Raw genomic sequence first — 16100 nt, forward strand, 5'->3', positions numbered from 1 at the left:
TCCCATGAAAATGTCTAATTTTGCAATATTCACATACACAAATTATGAAACAAATCATTCTTGTCACATCCCGCCCCAGGCCCCCACCACATTTCGGGCTCGACTCCACCGTAGCACGATATTGTCTGCTTTGGGCCCCGATCACGCTCTCACGATTTTGTTTCTGAAAACTCACATGAGAACTTCCCAGTGAATCACCCATCATGGGATTGCTCTTGCGTGAACTCACTTAACTTCGGAGTTCCTATGGAACCCGAAGCCAGCGAACTCTCAAAATGCCTCGTGCTAGGTAGAGATGAGAATATACATATAGGGCTTAGAGGATCCACTTCCTTGGGCGATGTGAGATGTTACAATCCACCCTTCATTAGGGGCCCGACGTCTTTGTTGGCACACTTCCGGCCAGGGATTGACTCTGATACCAAATTGTCACATCCCGGCCCGGACCCCCATCACATCCCAGGCTCGACTCCACCGTAGCACGATATTGTCTGCTTTGGGCCCCGACCATGCCCTCACGGTTTTGTTTCTAGGAACTCACACGAGAACTTCCCAGTGGGTCACCCATCATGAGATTGCTCTCGTGCAAACTCGCTTAACTTCGGAGTTCCGATGGAACTCGAAGCCAGTGAGCTCTCAAAATGCCTCGTTCTAGGTAGAGATGAGAATATACATATAAGGCTTAGAGGATCCACTCTCCTAGACGATGTGGGATGTTACAATTCTCGTGTGTGAAGTTGTTCACTTTTTCAAATTTTACTTTGAGCCTCCGATATCTCAAAACCGACACTGCTAATAGACGTGATATTCACTTCTATATTAGATCCTACGTCTAAATTAGAGATGCAGTACCCAAGTCATTATTTGAAAGTTCACCATACCATAAAGCTTCAACAACAAATAAACGGGTACGTGCCCCATGCCCAATGAACATGTGGATGATCCATCGTTTCTACAACTATATAAGTAGAAATAATGCATGCAACCTAAAAAAGCTTGCTTACTATATATGCTATGCGGTGTTCAACTTTTGTGCTCAGATATTCACATGGGCTGGCTGAAATCATGACCTTTCCGGGTAAGTAATTCAAATTCCTTCTTCTGTACGTTTGTTATTTAAATTATTGCATGTCATTTCCCAGCTAGATAGCAGCAGAGAGACCCATGCATTCCTGCATGCTTGTTTCGATTGCATCTCACGGCTAAAGTTGCTTCATATATCGTAACAGTGTGATGTTTATATAGAACCCTAATTACATCTCATATGTCCAATAAAATTGTTTTTCTTCTATTTGTGACATCGGTTGGGATCTTCAATTTGTGGACAGCCAATTTCTTTTCTTATAAACTTTAAAATTCACTTCAAATTTTTGTTTTCCTCGTAATTACTTATGAGAATTAGTTTTGAGTTGTTCATGAAATCTATAGATTGTCTTTTGGGGTTGGGACCTTCTTTTTCAACTCATTACGTTCTAGGTTCAAACTCTTCTCTCTCATTTTAAAATAGAGCAGTTCCGACTCTAATAAAAAAAAAAATTACATATATAGAATGCCTTTTTTTTTTTTAACTTTTTGTAAAATTTTATTTTACAAACTATTGATTATTAATCTCAATTATCAAAATTATGAATTCTCCATAAAAGCCTAGTGATGTTGCTTGTCCATAAATTTTACAATTACTTCTCTTTCTTAATAATTTTCCTCACTTTTTTAAACTGCAATAACTTGGTACTAGATGCATAGACGTTGCTAGTCGCTGTGGTTGAACAAATATTCATATCTTTACACCAATATGTCGACATAATTACTTGACAATGCCGCAATGTCGAGGATATCATTAGTTAGTTTTTTTAGTTGTAATTATGTTAAGATCTAATGATCTCATCAACACTAAAATGATTGCAAACTCTTCTCTTTGTGTTTTCTTGTTTTTTCTCTTCTGTTTTTACAATCGGGGTGTATATATATATTACAATGCTAAAACAGAATGTGTTGAGGTAATTAATAGTTTGAATGACATTGAACTTGAACTCTAACACTTACTCCATTTAAAATTTAATTACGAAGTGAACAAGATAAAAGAAACTAAATAAAATATTATCATCACTATTGGAAGTATTCTTCTCTAGCTAGTTATCGTCACGTTTGGGAGAAAAATGTATAAGAGATCATCATGTTTCGACCAAAATTAAAAAAAAAGAAGATCATCATGTCTCTCTAAATTTGAGCAAAATCAAATGGCACAGCTTGTCTTTTTCTTTGATCATTAAAGTTTGATTGGTTCGGGAGGTCAGTCGGTGAAGATGAAGTTGTTGAGTGATTTGGACTTGGACAAAAGTCAAACTGTCTAAATTGTTCGGTTTTGGTTTTGAGCTTTAAGTTGTGGTCAACAATAAATCGAATTGGGCGGTTGGACAAGAAAATAATATCGAATTGGACCGACGGGGGTTGTATTTATTTTGTATTATTTTTATTTTACACGTGTAAATAATTAAATGAGGATGAAAATTTGAAGTTTGGTGGAAGTATGAAGTTACTGATATTCAGGTTGCAACTATATTAATTAGTTCAATGAATTTTGAAATTTGCCGATATGTTTGATTTTGAGATGGTTTAATGTGTTAGAAAATGAAAAATATGCAACAAGTTATGATTGCATTTTCTTGTTAATTGGATAAACAAATTTTAGAAGAAATTTGGATCTGGTTTCCTCATTGATTTTTGTTGAAACTGAGTCGAACCAAATTGATCGGTTGTAAATTGATTTCGTGGTAGTTTGTTGTAAAACTGATCCAGTCTAAATGTGCCCGTTCCTGTTTTCTTAGAGCTACAAAAGTGGTCATTATTTTTTTTACATCAAGGTACCTTGAGATTTCTCTCTCTCTCTCTCTTCTCAACAGTGTAGTTCATGAACTAATTATATAATGTGTCGGTGTTCTTATATTTATATATATATATATATGTGTGTGTGTGTCTCTCTCTCTCTCTCTCAGTACTGAAGTAGAAAGCGAAATTCTGATTCTCGACACCCACATATATTCCTGATGTTCGTAGTGGAACTCTTTTTTCAGTTCCATCCTGGACACCACATATATTGTCTTCAACCAGCTGGAGATCTCACTTGGCACTGCAGATAGTCAATTGTGAATATATATGTCCCCAATTCCCAACTTTATCTTGTTTTACTTGCCTTTTTTTATTGTAAAATTGTCAAGGCATTAGATTTCTTTTAAACGTATTAAAATATATAAACATAACATAAAAACCCATTTACACAGATTGTGTAAACCTTTTTTATCCCCCAAACAACGATTTTGTAGATTTATAAATAACTTATCAAAATGTTTAGGATTTGTCAATATCGTGTTACAGTCGTGTGATCCAAATAAAAATGTGAATTAAGATTGAAGTTGTGATGTCTGAACTCTATTGTTATTAAATTCGCGTATTATACATGTACCTACGTATTTAAAAAAAAAACATTTTTGTACATGTCTTAATGATTCGTTAAATTGCATGGTTTTTAAAGCTCCAATGTTTGATACATGTATAATCACAATTTTCATGTTTAATAACGTTATTAAGACATATTTTTCAATAATACACATAAAGTTCATGACACACCCCGACCTGAATCAAAGCATGCTGGCCGTCACGTGAGGGTGACGTAACCATGTGTTGGAAGCAATAATAATAATAGAGAATACGAATAATTAAAAACCAATTCATAAGAGTATTAGCTAAAATGAGTGCTAGGGAATGTGTGAATACACAATCAGAGCGTGAGTAGCCTGATTTCAATTCAGAAAACAAGTACTAATTAAACGACACCCAAAGATACCCTACAATTGTGATAGTTTGTCAGAACCTCCAGTCAATCCTCGTGAGCCACCAATGAACAAGCTTACCTAAAACCTGAAGGGGCGCAAAACAGAAAGTGTGAGTGGGCAAAAACAAAGCTTTTCAAAACCATTTTGTTTAACAAATGCTCTAACCTCTCGCCGTAAAACATGAATAATTTTCCTAGAAATGGAATATATATATATATATATATATCAATTCATGCTTCACATTGTGAACACGGAAAATTCCTGAAACGAAAGAGACAAGAACAACGTGCACAAACAAATATTTAAATGTTTGATGATTTTGGGTTACAATCTCTCTCTATTTTGATCCTCTGATTCGATCTCCGTAAGGTGTGTATTTGTGGATGTGCGATTGATCCAAAGGGCCGTTGGGCTTGATCTAAGGATGAACGTTCTTTAAGGGTCGTGGACTTGATCTTAAAGGTGGATTTGAGTGGATCTTCAAAGGGGCTTTTGGGCTTGATCTTTGAAGAACAGTGATGAACGGATCTCCAAGGGCTTTTGGGCTTGGTCTTGAAGAACAGTGATGAACGGATCTTCAAGGGCTTTTGGGCTTGATCTTGAAGAACGGTTGGATGCGTGGATTTGTCGACGTTGTTGATCCAAAGGGCCGTTGGGGCTTGATCTTGGATGAACGGATGATGAACGATGGTGCTTTCTTCAAGGGTCGTCGGGGCTTGATCTTGAATTGGTGGATGGTTGATCCAAGGGCCGTCGGGGCTTGATCTTGGAAGAACGATGAACGAAGAACGAAGAACACTTTCTTCAAGGGCCGTCGGGGCTTGATCTTGAATTGGTGGATGATTGTTGATCCAAGGGCCGTCGAGGCTTGATCTTGGAAGAACGATGAACGAAGAACGAAGAACAGTTTCTTGACTCTTCGGGAACCTGGATGCTTGAGAGCTTCGGAGTTTCAGAGCTTCAGAGCTTCAAGGTGTAATATGAATTGGTCTCCCCAAATGAATGAAATGGGCTTGTATTTATAGAATTTTCCAAAGCCTAATTTTGAATATAATATCCCAGATGAAATAAGTCATTTCTGCCAGGTGTTGACACGTGTCCTATTTGATGACTTTTCCAACTCATTTCAATTTTCGTTGAGTCACACGTTACGTGTAAAATTTATGTAATACATGAGCGTTGACACTTTGATTTATCGGTCAACATTTATTTACCGAAATTTCGATGTCTACAAATGCCCCCACTTCAAGGCGCGTCGTATACATGTGTTTGTCACGTGTAAGAGATGCGTTTTGAAGTCCCTTACTGTAGATGCCGATCCAAGGGCCGTCGAGGCTTGATCTTGAATTGGGCTGGAGATTTCTTCAAGGGCCGTTGAGGCTTGATCTTGAATTGGGCTTGAGATTTCTTCAAGGGCCATTGAGGCTTGTTCTTGAACTTTTGTTTGAAATTTCTTCAAGGGCCGTCGAGACTTGATCTTGAAGGTTGAAATTGGACCACAAGGAGTTTCATGTGGTAGATGATCTTTGGCTTTGGTAGTGGGTGAATCGGCACGTATTTTGTTGCGCTTGTTGACTTTCCACAGCTTTGATCTTGAACTGGGTTGGAGGGTTTTCTGGATTCCTCTAATTGTTGATTTTCCACAGCTTATTCTTGAACTAGGTTTTGATTCAAGAGTGGTAGACACTTGATCTTGAATCGGACTTGTGATTTCTTCCAGGGCCGTCAAGGCTTGATTTTGAATTTGGCTGGAAGCTTCTTCAAGGGCCGTTGAGGCTTGATTCTTGAAAGTTGACTCGAACACATGGCAAACAGGCACGAGGTAAAGGTGACAACCTGTTTCTTTGTTCAATCTTTCTAATTCACACCTGAGCAGTTTGGTCAACGGTATGATCTTCAAGATTGATGAACTCTTCTTCCAGTTGGTGACTTGATCTTTAAGGATTCGATTCAAGGGTGGTGAATCGGCACGTGCAGCCCACAACGCCTAGTAAGTCGACCCAAGAATTTGAGGGTCAAAACAAGTTCACCGTCCTCAGGCAGATGCGACATCTTCTCGAGTTCTTCATCTCAGACTCTTTCTGCTGAGTTGACTGTGCATGCTGCATTCTTCTCTGCTTGTTTCTTCAGGCAGATATGGCAGCTTCTCGAGTTCCTCAGTTCGGACTCCTTCTGCTGAGTTGACCGTGCAGACCGCATTCTTCTCTGCTTGTTCCTTCTGCACCTTGTCTCCACATGCTGCAAGGTATCATTTTCACTTGCCTTATCTGTTCTCCAGGCAGATGTGGCAGCTTCTTTGAAAGTACAGCAGCAGTGGAAGGCGAGTACTCGAGAGCAGTGCTAGGTAGGCAATCAGGGAAGGGTTCCAAGCAGTCGGTTCCTTACCCGAGTTTGAGTGGAAGTTCCGGCATATTGTTTTCTTTATCCTTGTCTTTGTAGGTAAGAACAAGGACAAAGGAAAGGACAGGGAGAACGCATGATATGAGATACTCTTGCTTTCTACCCTGGTGATATGAGATACTTTTGCTTTGGAGCCATTGGCTTGCAGAGGTACCCCAAGGAATAAGGAACACTGAATGACTAGAGAGGTTTGGTTGGGAAAGCATTTTTTTTTTAAGATGAAGAAATGCTCTGTATGTCTGCCTTGCTATGGAAGGTGAAGGTGGACAGTTATAGGAGGTCCCTTAATACCTGTAGAGGTACTATTCTTTCACTCGTGTCGGCAATTAACGCGTGATTGAACAGTAAACTTCACGTGCTTTCTCCTTCACCGAAAATCTTCGACAAATTGCCCGTGATTTGCGCAAAGTTGAGTGTGCATGTGACAGGTGTTGACGCGGCTGAAAAATACTGGCGCCTCTTCGATAACTGGGATCGGCGCTTCGACAAATTGCCCGTGATTTTCGCAAAGCTGAGTTTGCGTGTGACGGGTGTCGACGCGTCTGGAAAAGCAAGATGCTTCTCCGATTTCTGAGCTTGCCTCTTCGATTTCTGAGCTCGCCTCTTCGATCTCTGAAATCTCGTCGAGTGCTGATTTTTATAGAGGCGTGCAGTTCGTTTCAAAGCACACTTGAATTTTCGCTTGTGAAAACTCCCCTCTTGTACTTCTAAGATCTTGATTTGTCCGATCTCTTCTTCCTTCAATACTTTGAAAATGTCTGGACCATCCGACCGTCGTTTTGACTTGAATCTTGGTGAAGAGGCAGTCCCGCCTTCTCCAGACAACATATGGCGCCCATCATTCATATCCCTTACTGGTCCTCTTACCGTTGGGGATTCGGTGATGAAGAATGATATGACCGCTGCGGTAGTGGCCCGAAACCTTGTCACTCCCAAAGATAGCAGACTGCTTTCCAAGCGGTCTGATGAGTTGGCTGTTAAGGAGTCTCTGGCCCTTAGTGTGCAGTGTGCGGGTTCTGTGTCCAACATGGCCCAACGCCTATTTGCTCGAACCCGTCAAGTTGAATCATTGGCGGCTGAAGTGATGAGTCTCAAACAGGAGATTAGAGGGCTCAAGCATGAGAATAAACAGTTGCACAGGCTCGCACACGACTATGCCACGAACATGAAGAGGAAAATTGACCGGATGCAGGAATCTGATGGTCAGATTTTACTTGATCATCGGAGGTTTGTGGGTTTGTTCCAACAGCATTTGCCTTCGTCTTCTGGGGCTGTACCGTGTAGTGAAGCTCCGAATGACCAACCTCCGATACCTCCTCCTTCTGTGGCCCCGCCGACTGCTGAGGCTCCGCCCGAGCAATGAAGGCTTATTCCTGTTTGTTTGCACATTTTTTTGTAATTTTTTTTTTTTTTTTTTTTTTTTTTTTTTTTGCACGTGGAATGCGAATTTATGTAATTTTTTAGAGAAATAAATAAAAGATGGACTTTACTCCACTTACTGAGTTATATATATATATATATATATTTATTTTTTATTTTTTATTATTATTATTTATTTTTTATTTTTTATATATGGTGCTAGATGCACCCAAGACATATATACATATATAATTATAATCTCCGCTATCTTTTGGGGCTGGATGCCCATCCATTTTTTTTAATTTAATTTTATTTTCTTTTCTTTTCTTGCACATGGTGCCAGATGCACCATCTTTTTTTCACATGGTGGTGCTGATCCACCAAGATGTTTTATATTTTCTTTTCTTTTCTTTTGCCAAAAGCATCCCTTTTTTTTTCACGTGGTGACAGATGCACCACCACCTCCTTTTTTTTTTTTTTATATATTTTTTTTTCTGTATAAATTCGGGTGATGTGTAGAGGAGTTTGCAAGGAACGGAGCAAGGAGGCCGCGAAGATGGTGCTTCGAACTTCACGACCGGCTAGTCGTTTGACGGCGGTCGTTGAAGTTCTTTGCTATCATGGTGGTCATAGTGACGAGCTCGAGGGAGGCCAGGCGCTGCGGTGGAAGATGGGCAGAGAGGAGCGGTGCAGCTTTGGAAGTAGCAGGAGATGACGGAGAAGGAGTCCCGCTCGATGGCGTTTGAGATTGGGCTGCCCCATGCATTCACAAGTTTTTTTTTTTTTTTATGTATAGTGGTTTAGAGCAGCCACCACGGCATTCCCAAGTACATCCTTACCTCGAACCTTGCGGGGGCCAGCTTCTGCTTGGGAATGATCCTGCAGTGATGAAGGTGGACTTGGCGAGGCGAAGTGTTAAGACCGGGAGCTGGGTTCGGCAGATGAAGACTCGAAGTTGATGTCGGCGTTGTGGCGACGGAAGCGTTGTGCAGCAACGTTGTGGGCCCTGGCGTCCGTTTGGTTGCGAGACCACGTTTTTGTACTTGGAGGAAGGGAGCTTCCGAGACTCGACCTCGAAGCTGCCGGTGTCGCCGCTGTTGCTGAGCTTTGAGTCCAGAAGTGCACTGCCCGTGCTGATGTTGCCTATGCGGTCGGGGAGGAGGAGTTGACAGCAGGCTGATCACTATGAACGGCTTAAGCGGCGGAGATGGCGACTTGGTCTACTTCAACGACAAGGAGGAGATGCGGGAGGCTCAACTCTTGTAGTGATGTGAGGTGGGAGACCTTCTTGTGGTTGTCAGGGTCTTTGACGGTGGTTCTGACGGCGTAGCCCTTCTGGAGTAGCAGCTTGACCAGTAGAGACGCCACGAACCCAGTTCTGCCGATGACGCAAGCCGTCTTCTTCGAGATGGGTTGTTTGGTGGCCATGGCTTCCTCTTCCTCTGTCAGATTTTCAGTCGAAAAGGTGGGTGATTTATAACTCTTTGGAGATTGGGAACCCTTGGCCGTGGCAGGAACTGATATGTTACTTTGTAGCTATCCCTGGCTTGCTGATACCGTGCTGTCTAAAGAAATGCTTTCGTTGCTTTGTTTGAGATGCAAAATTTGAGGCGTGATCCTTTCCTGTATCTATCATTCCTTTCGTCTTCTGCATCGCTTCAAGTATTTGCTTAAGAGCTCTGAGATCCTTTTCTGATTTTTTGAACTCAAGATCTGCCAGCCTTTTTTTTCATTTCACCATATACTGAAGATGATGAATTTGGAGCTTTTATAGGTTTTTCTTGTTGCTTGAAATCTGATCGTTGAGAACCCTTGCTTCTGTGTGGCTGCCTCCATGGAGCTGCTTCTATTGGAAGCTTTAGAATTGGAGATGGGCTTCATGACCAGATCAGTGCCTCTCCTCTGCGGTGAGCTGTCTTTCTTTGTATTTGCAAGGAGTATCCCAGAATAAGTATCTTGCTTGTTTTCATTGGTTGCTCTTGATGATCTGGAGAAGGGGAAGAGAGAGAGAGGGAGATCGAGGATAAATGGGGAAGAAGACAAGCTGGAGTTTGTATCAAGGATTTGAGTTCGGAGACGGTGGTGCTCTGTGGGTTCTCCACCGTGACTCGTTCGAGCCCGTCTCTGCTGCGAACTCGGAGCATCATCTTTGCGATTCGGCGGCGGCGGTGTCGGAAAGAGTGGCAATTCTGGTGGCAGACTCGAATCGACGCTCCCGGCGAATATCGTCCTCGATTTCTTGCTGGGCCCTCCGGCGCTGGTTGAATATCTCAGCGTTGGCGTTGTTCCACCGCGCGAATCGGACCTCCGTTGGCGGGCGGTTCTGAGCCGCGTTGTGGGTGGGGCTCGGGTTCAATAGTGGCGCAAAAATCGGACAGGAAGTCGGCAAATTCAGCGCCATTTCTTGCTGGGTTCCTCAAATTGAAGCCGAAAGCTTCAAACTTTTAGCAGATAGGAGTCATTTTTGCTGGGTTCTGGATGCATATCAGTTAAACGACGTCGCAGCAGCACCGGACGACGACTTGTCGTAGTTGAAGTGAGAGTTGGATCCTTTGCTTTTGAGAAATAAGAGTGGAGAGTGCGGCTTGATGGGTTCGGACTGGTTGGGTCGAGCGGCAAAGGACTGGTTGGGTCGAGCCTTCTGAATTGACGAGGTAGGCCTCTGCTCCGGTTCTCCAGTCATCACCCAGTCACCATTCATCAGCGTCTCAAGCGCAGACTGGGTCTCCTGCGCTTCTACTGAATCTGCTGTCGCTGCTTCTCGGCGAGCTCATCATCCACTGCTGCGGCGGCTGCTGCTGGTATTGCTGCTACGGATCGGTCGGAATCTGTTGTGGTACCAATCCTCCTGATGGTTGCTGCATCATGGTGAAGAAAGGCGGGTGTTTGGGTATGGTGATAAAGGCGTCCTCGTGAAGGAGGAGGGAGGACTGCGCCGTGGTTTGGGAAAACAGATAACCTGAATCCCGGATTGAGTCTGAGAGAGCTGGGCCTGGGCTGATGCCTTTTGTTGCTGCTGGAGCTTGGTGTTGGGCCGAGACATATATATATATATGTTTCCCTTTTTTTTTTTTTTTTTTTTTTTTTTTTTTTTTTTTTTTGAAAGAAATGGTATCTCTCTTTTTTTTTTCTTTCTTTTCTTCTCTAAATACATAATAACATATGTATTCAATTTTTTTTTTTCATTTTTTTTTTTTCGAAGAAACTGTAATTTAATTTTGTACAAAGAAAATTGCAAATTTTCTTAACAAAATAAATTTGTAATGAAATTGACCTTCTTTAATAAAACATTTATTCTTTTGATTTTGATGTGACTGAACTTGAAATTGAATATTCAAGCTGCCTACGTACCCTTCCAAAGAAAGAGATCAAGTCAAAACGTAGTTCAAATACATATTTTTTTGGATTTTCTTTTTTTGTGCCGTTTGCAGTTTTAGCTCGTGCAGGCAAGGAGCTTCGGTGTTGCCTTTTATGCTCGTGCAGACCAGGAGCGTTGGTGTTGCCTTTTATGCTCGTGCAGACCAGGAGCATTGTGTCCTACAATTTAGGCTCGTGCGGACAATGAGCTTAGTGTCATGCAGTTTAGGCTCGTGCAGGCGAGGAGCTTCGTATCCTACAGTTTAGGCTCGTGCGGACAAGGAGCGTTAGTGAATTTGTCAAGCAATTTTGGCGAGGCGTTCCTCACAATCTTCATAGCAAGGAGCCTTGACCGAGTGATTGAAGAAGTCTTCGGGCAAGAAATCACGCATCGTGATGGCAACGGATGATCTTTGTGTCGCAATTTTATCATCTTCAACATGTTCACGTTGCTTTGAAGGTTGACAAGAGCTGCTTTGCCCCCTTTCCGATTGGCGGACTTGTGGAGGAGATGTATGCTTCTTGTGCAATTTCTTAGGAGTGACTTGAGTCCATCCTTCAATTTTGCTTGTCTTGGAGGATGCCCCTAGCGGTTGAGGTGAAAACTTTGAGTCGGAAGAGCCAGAAGTGAAAGTGGTATAGTTTGACTTCACCACATCGTCAAGATCTAGCTCGATGATTCCTTTCTGAGCCAGCTTCATGATGAGATCTTTCAGCACGAAGCACTTTTCTGTCGGATGACTGATGAAGCGGTGGAATTTACAGTATCTTGGACTGTCGGTACGATTCATCTCTTCCGGCCGTCTGCACTCCGGCAAGCCGATCACCTTCTTTTCCAGCAAGTCTTCTAACATGGCAACCACATCAGAGTCGGGGAATGGATAAGTTTTCTCCTCAAGCTCCTTCAAAGTGCGTCTAGGCATCTCTTGATCACGAAAGCCTTCGGCTTGAATCGCCTTGCCTCGTGTGGAGATTTTGACGGGAGCTGTGTTGACCGTCATTGCTTCCTTGGTGGGTTTCCATGCAGCCTTTTCCACCTTTGTCCCAAGAACTTTGTCATTCTTGTAGTCGGCGATCGGTTCTTTCTTCCCATGATGGGCGATGCTCAATTCCATGTCGTGGGCGCGAGTGGCCAATTCCTCGAAGGTCCGTGGTTTAATGCCTTGGAGGATGTATTGCAAACCCCATTGCATGCCTTGGATGCACATCTCGATTGAAGAGGTTTCTGAGAGCCTGTCCTTACAGTCGAGGCTTAGAGTGCGCCATCTGTTGATGTAGTCAATGACTGGCTCGTCCTTCCACTGCTTGGTGCTCGTTAGCTCTAGCATGCTCACAGTGCGGCGGGTGCTATAGAAGCGGTTGAGGAATTCCCGCTCTAATTGATCCCAGCTGTTGATGGACTTAGGCTCTAGGTCCGTGTACCACTCAAAGGCGTTTCCTTTCAGCGAGCGCACAAACTGCTTGGCAAGGTAGTCCCCTTCGGTCCCTGCGTTGTTGCAAGTTTCAACAAAATGGGCAACGTGCTGTTTCGGGTTTCCTTTTCCATCAAACTGCATGAACTTTGGTGGTTGATAACCTCTTGGCATCTTCAGGGCATCAATCTTCTTGGAGTAGGGCTTCGAGTAGAACAAAGAGGTATGTGAGCTCCCTTCGTACTGTGCCTTGATGGTGTTGGTGATCATTTCTTGCAGTTGCTGGATAGAAAAAGATCCCATGAGTGCCGCTGCTTGGTCTGGCTCTGGCTTCGCATCGTTTTTCTCCACCTGAGGCTCATCTTCTTCGTTATCTCTTCTTTTTAGTGGATCATTCTCTGGGTCGGGTTTATCGTCGTCCTGTGCCTCCAATCGGTTGACTAGTGCTGCAATTTGCAAGTCTTTTTCTTCCACAGTTCGGGTTAGCCTTGCGATTGCTTCATTCATTTGAGCCAGCTGCTCATCGATTGAAGTTGCTCCAATGGTCATGACTTGCATGGCTGAACTGCCGCTTGAATCGGCATCGGAGAGCATGGATTCGAAGTATTTCCTTGGGCTTTCCCCCCTTGGTGCCCTTAGTGAGGCTAAGGTGATCACAGGCTCGTGCCTTGGGTGCTCTTGTTCCCTTGGCAGAGTTGATGCAGAGGTGAAAGAGGTGGCAGAAATAGCTCTTGCCATGCTTCGAGTCGTGATGCCTAAAGTGACACCAGTTGCGACGAGGATGCTCTTGTTCTTTGCGCCGGTTGCGGGAACAGTTTGAGCCTTCCTTGATGCCATTAATTTGGGAAGCGCGCTTGAATTTCTTGAACGGAGAAAGAGATGAGAGGCAGAGATTGTCCCACTGGGCGTGCCAATTTGTGAACACGGAAAATTCCTGAAACGAAAGAGACAAGAACAACGTGCACAAACAAATATTTAAATGTTTGATGATTTTGGGTTACAATCTCTCTCTATTTTGATCCTCTGATTCGATCTCCGTAAGGTGTGTATTTGTGGATGTGCGATTGATCCAAAGGGCCGTTGGGCTTGATCTAAGGATGAACGTTCTTTAAGGGTCGTGGACTTGATCTTAAAGGTGGATTTGAGTGGATCTTCAAAGGGGCTTTTGGGCTTGATCTTTGAAGAACAGTGATGAACGGATCTCCAAGGGCTTTTGGGCTTGGTCTTGAAGAACAGTGATGAACGGATCTTCAAGGGCTTTTGGGCTTGATCTTGAAGAACGGTTGGATGCGTGGATTTGTCGACGTTGTTGATCCAAAGGGCCGTTGGGGCTTGATCTTGGATGAACGGATGATGAACGATGGTGCTTTCTTCAAGGGTCGTCGGGGCTTGATCTTGAATTGGTGGATGGTTGATCCAAGGGCCGTCGGGGCTTGATCTTGGAAGAACGATGAACGAAGAACGAAGAACACTTTCTTCAAGGGCCGTCGGGGCTTGATCTTGAATTGGTGGATGATTGTTGATCCAAGGGCCGTCGAGGCTTGATCTTGGAAGAACGATGAACGAAGAACGAAGAACAGTTTCTTGACTCTTCGGGAACCTGGATGCTTGAGAGCTTCGGAGTTTCAGAGCTTCAGAGCTTCAAGGTGTAATATGAATTGGTCTCCCCAAATGAATGAAATGGGCTTGTATTTATAGAATTTTCCAAAGCCTAATTTTGAATATAATATCCCAGATGAAATAAGTCATTTCTGCCAGGTGTTGACACGTGTCCTATTTGATGACTTTTCCAACTCATTTCAATTTTCGTTGAGTCACACGTTACGTGTAAAATTTATGTAATACATGAGCGTTGACACTTTGATTTATCGGTCAACATTTATTTACCGAAATTTCGATGTCTACACACATATCCATATTCATAAGTATGACATGCCAAAATATAAAACAGAATAAATAACTCATGTGATAATAAATTCATGGAAAAATAACATATTAGTCGGAACCCCTGCAGAGGTTTATATGGCTGAATTCATAGCTCATTAGTCAATCTAGCCGGAGTCACTGCAAGTGACCTATACGGCCCTACACTGCACATGAGTCGAAACCACTGTAATGGTCTGTATGACAGGACTGGGTGTAATATAGTTATGCTTAATGCTACTCTCTCATGATAGCTGTGCGATAATTCGCTAGTCACCTACGAGTCGAAACCACCTATGATAGTCTGTACGACAAGACTGTGCACCTAAATTGGATCAAACGTGAGCATAGGGTGCGGGCTGTGACATCATAAACAAGCCTGTACCATATTTCTAGCTAAATCACAATCACCCAGGGTGCAGATTTGTGAGCTCTCAATCATGTCTCACACTATCAATAACTCATATAACAAAACAGAACTCACCTGGTACTTACCTGAGAGTCCATAGCACCAATTCATATTATGCATCATATACTAATTCATATGCTGAATATAAATTCATATGCATGGCATTTCAAAGCATACTTTCATTTAAACACATTTTCTGGGAAATTATCAAGTATATAAATATATACTGAAAACCAAAAGCCCACTCATTGGTATGTCGAAGGGTCGTAGCCCCCGAGTCGCCCTTGACTGCGTTCGTCCTCGGGATAGGTTTCACCTATATGTGAAATAACTGAATAAACGTTATTTAAAGCACATAACCAATACTAGGTAATAACTTCTCATACATTGCTCAATTGGGATGTTTGAATATACCAACGTGATCTACACAACCTCACGAACATCCCCATATTTTTAGAAAATTTTTCCGACCACCCACGCGCTGACCAAGGCACGGCCAGACGTGCCGCCCACGTGCGAGCACGTGCCAGGCACACTGACGGTAATCCTAACGGCGTTAGGGAATAATATGTTAATTAATAGCATAAACCGTTAAAACTAACTTGACGCCATTAGAATATTCCGTCAACTTTGACGGAATATATGCTCGTCTTTTTCCTTCGACTCCGGTGATCGTCGCCGTCGTCGAAAAACTGGGAATTTGAAAAAAAACTTGATATCTCAGTCATTACTCAACCAAATTACCTCAAATTTGTCCTAAAATGAAGCTTGTAATTAGACGAACAAAATCTTACCAATTACAAGGCTTGAAATCCACAAAATCTGGATGGAGAAGACTCGATAATCCGGCAAAAACTTACAACTCGTCAAACTCGACTTTCCGACGTCCAAATTACTTGGTTTTTCTTCTCCGAGCTTCGTAAGGACGTTCTAAAGCTTCCTACAAGCTTGAAATCCTTTAAAAATCATGCATTTACGACTGCATGAACAATGCTCAAATCGAAGGGTGATGGTTTCTTGGGTTTTACAAGCTTTCAAATCCTAAAATTGGTACGAATGGACTCAGGAGCTTGTAAGGAACAAGAACATTACCTTTTTAATGTCAATTCACGACTGGTTGAAGGGTTTTGAGGTTGACCATATGGTTTGTACAGAAATAGAAGGACATCCGAGAGGGAAGAGATAGAGAGAGAAAAAAAAGTATGGGTGTTTGTGTGTGTGGTCCTAGTTGGTCATAACCAACAAAACTAAGTCCTAAGCAGTGTTCTAAAAAACGGTTGAGGCGGCGCCTGGGCGCTAGGCGGCGGTGTTCCGCCGCGATTAACTCAAAATCGTTTCATAAATTGGCAAGGTCTGTCCGGTTTGTGCAGGTGGATGAGAAGCATGGGACGGGGGAGTAGGAGGTGGACT

This window comes from Malus sylvestris, chromosome 12 (genome assembly GCF_916048215.2).
Source record: "Malus sylvestris chromosome 12, drMalSylv7.2, whole genome shotgun sequence".
In the NCBI taxonomy this organism is placed as follows: domain Eukaryota; kingdom Viridiplantae; phylum Streptophyta; class Magnoliopsida; order Rosales; family Rosaceae; genus Malus; species Malus sylvestris.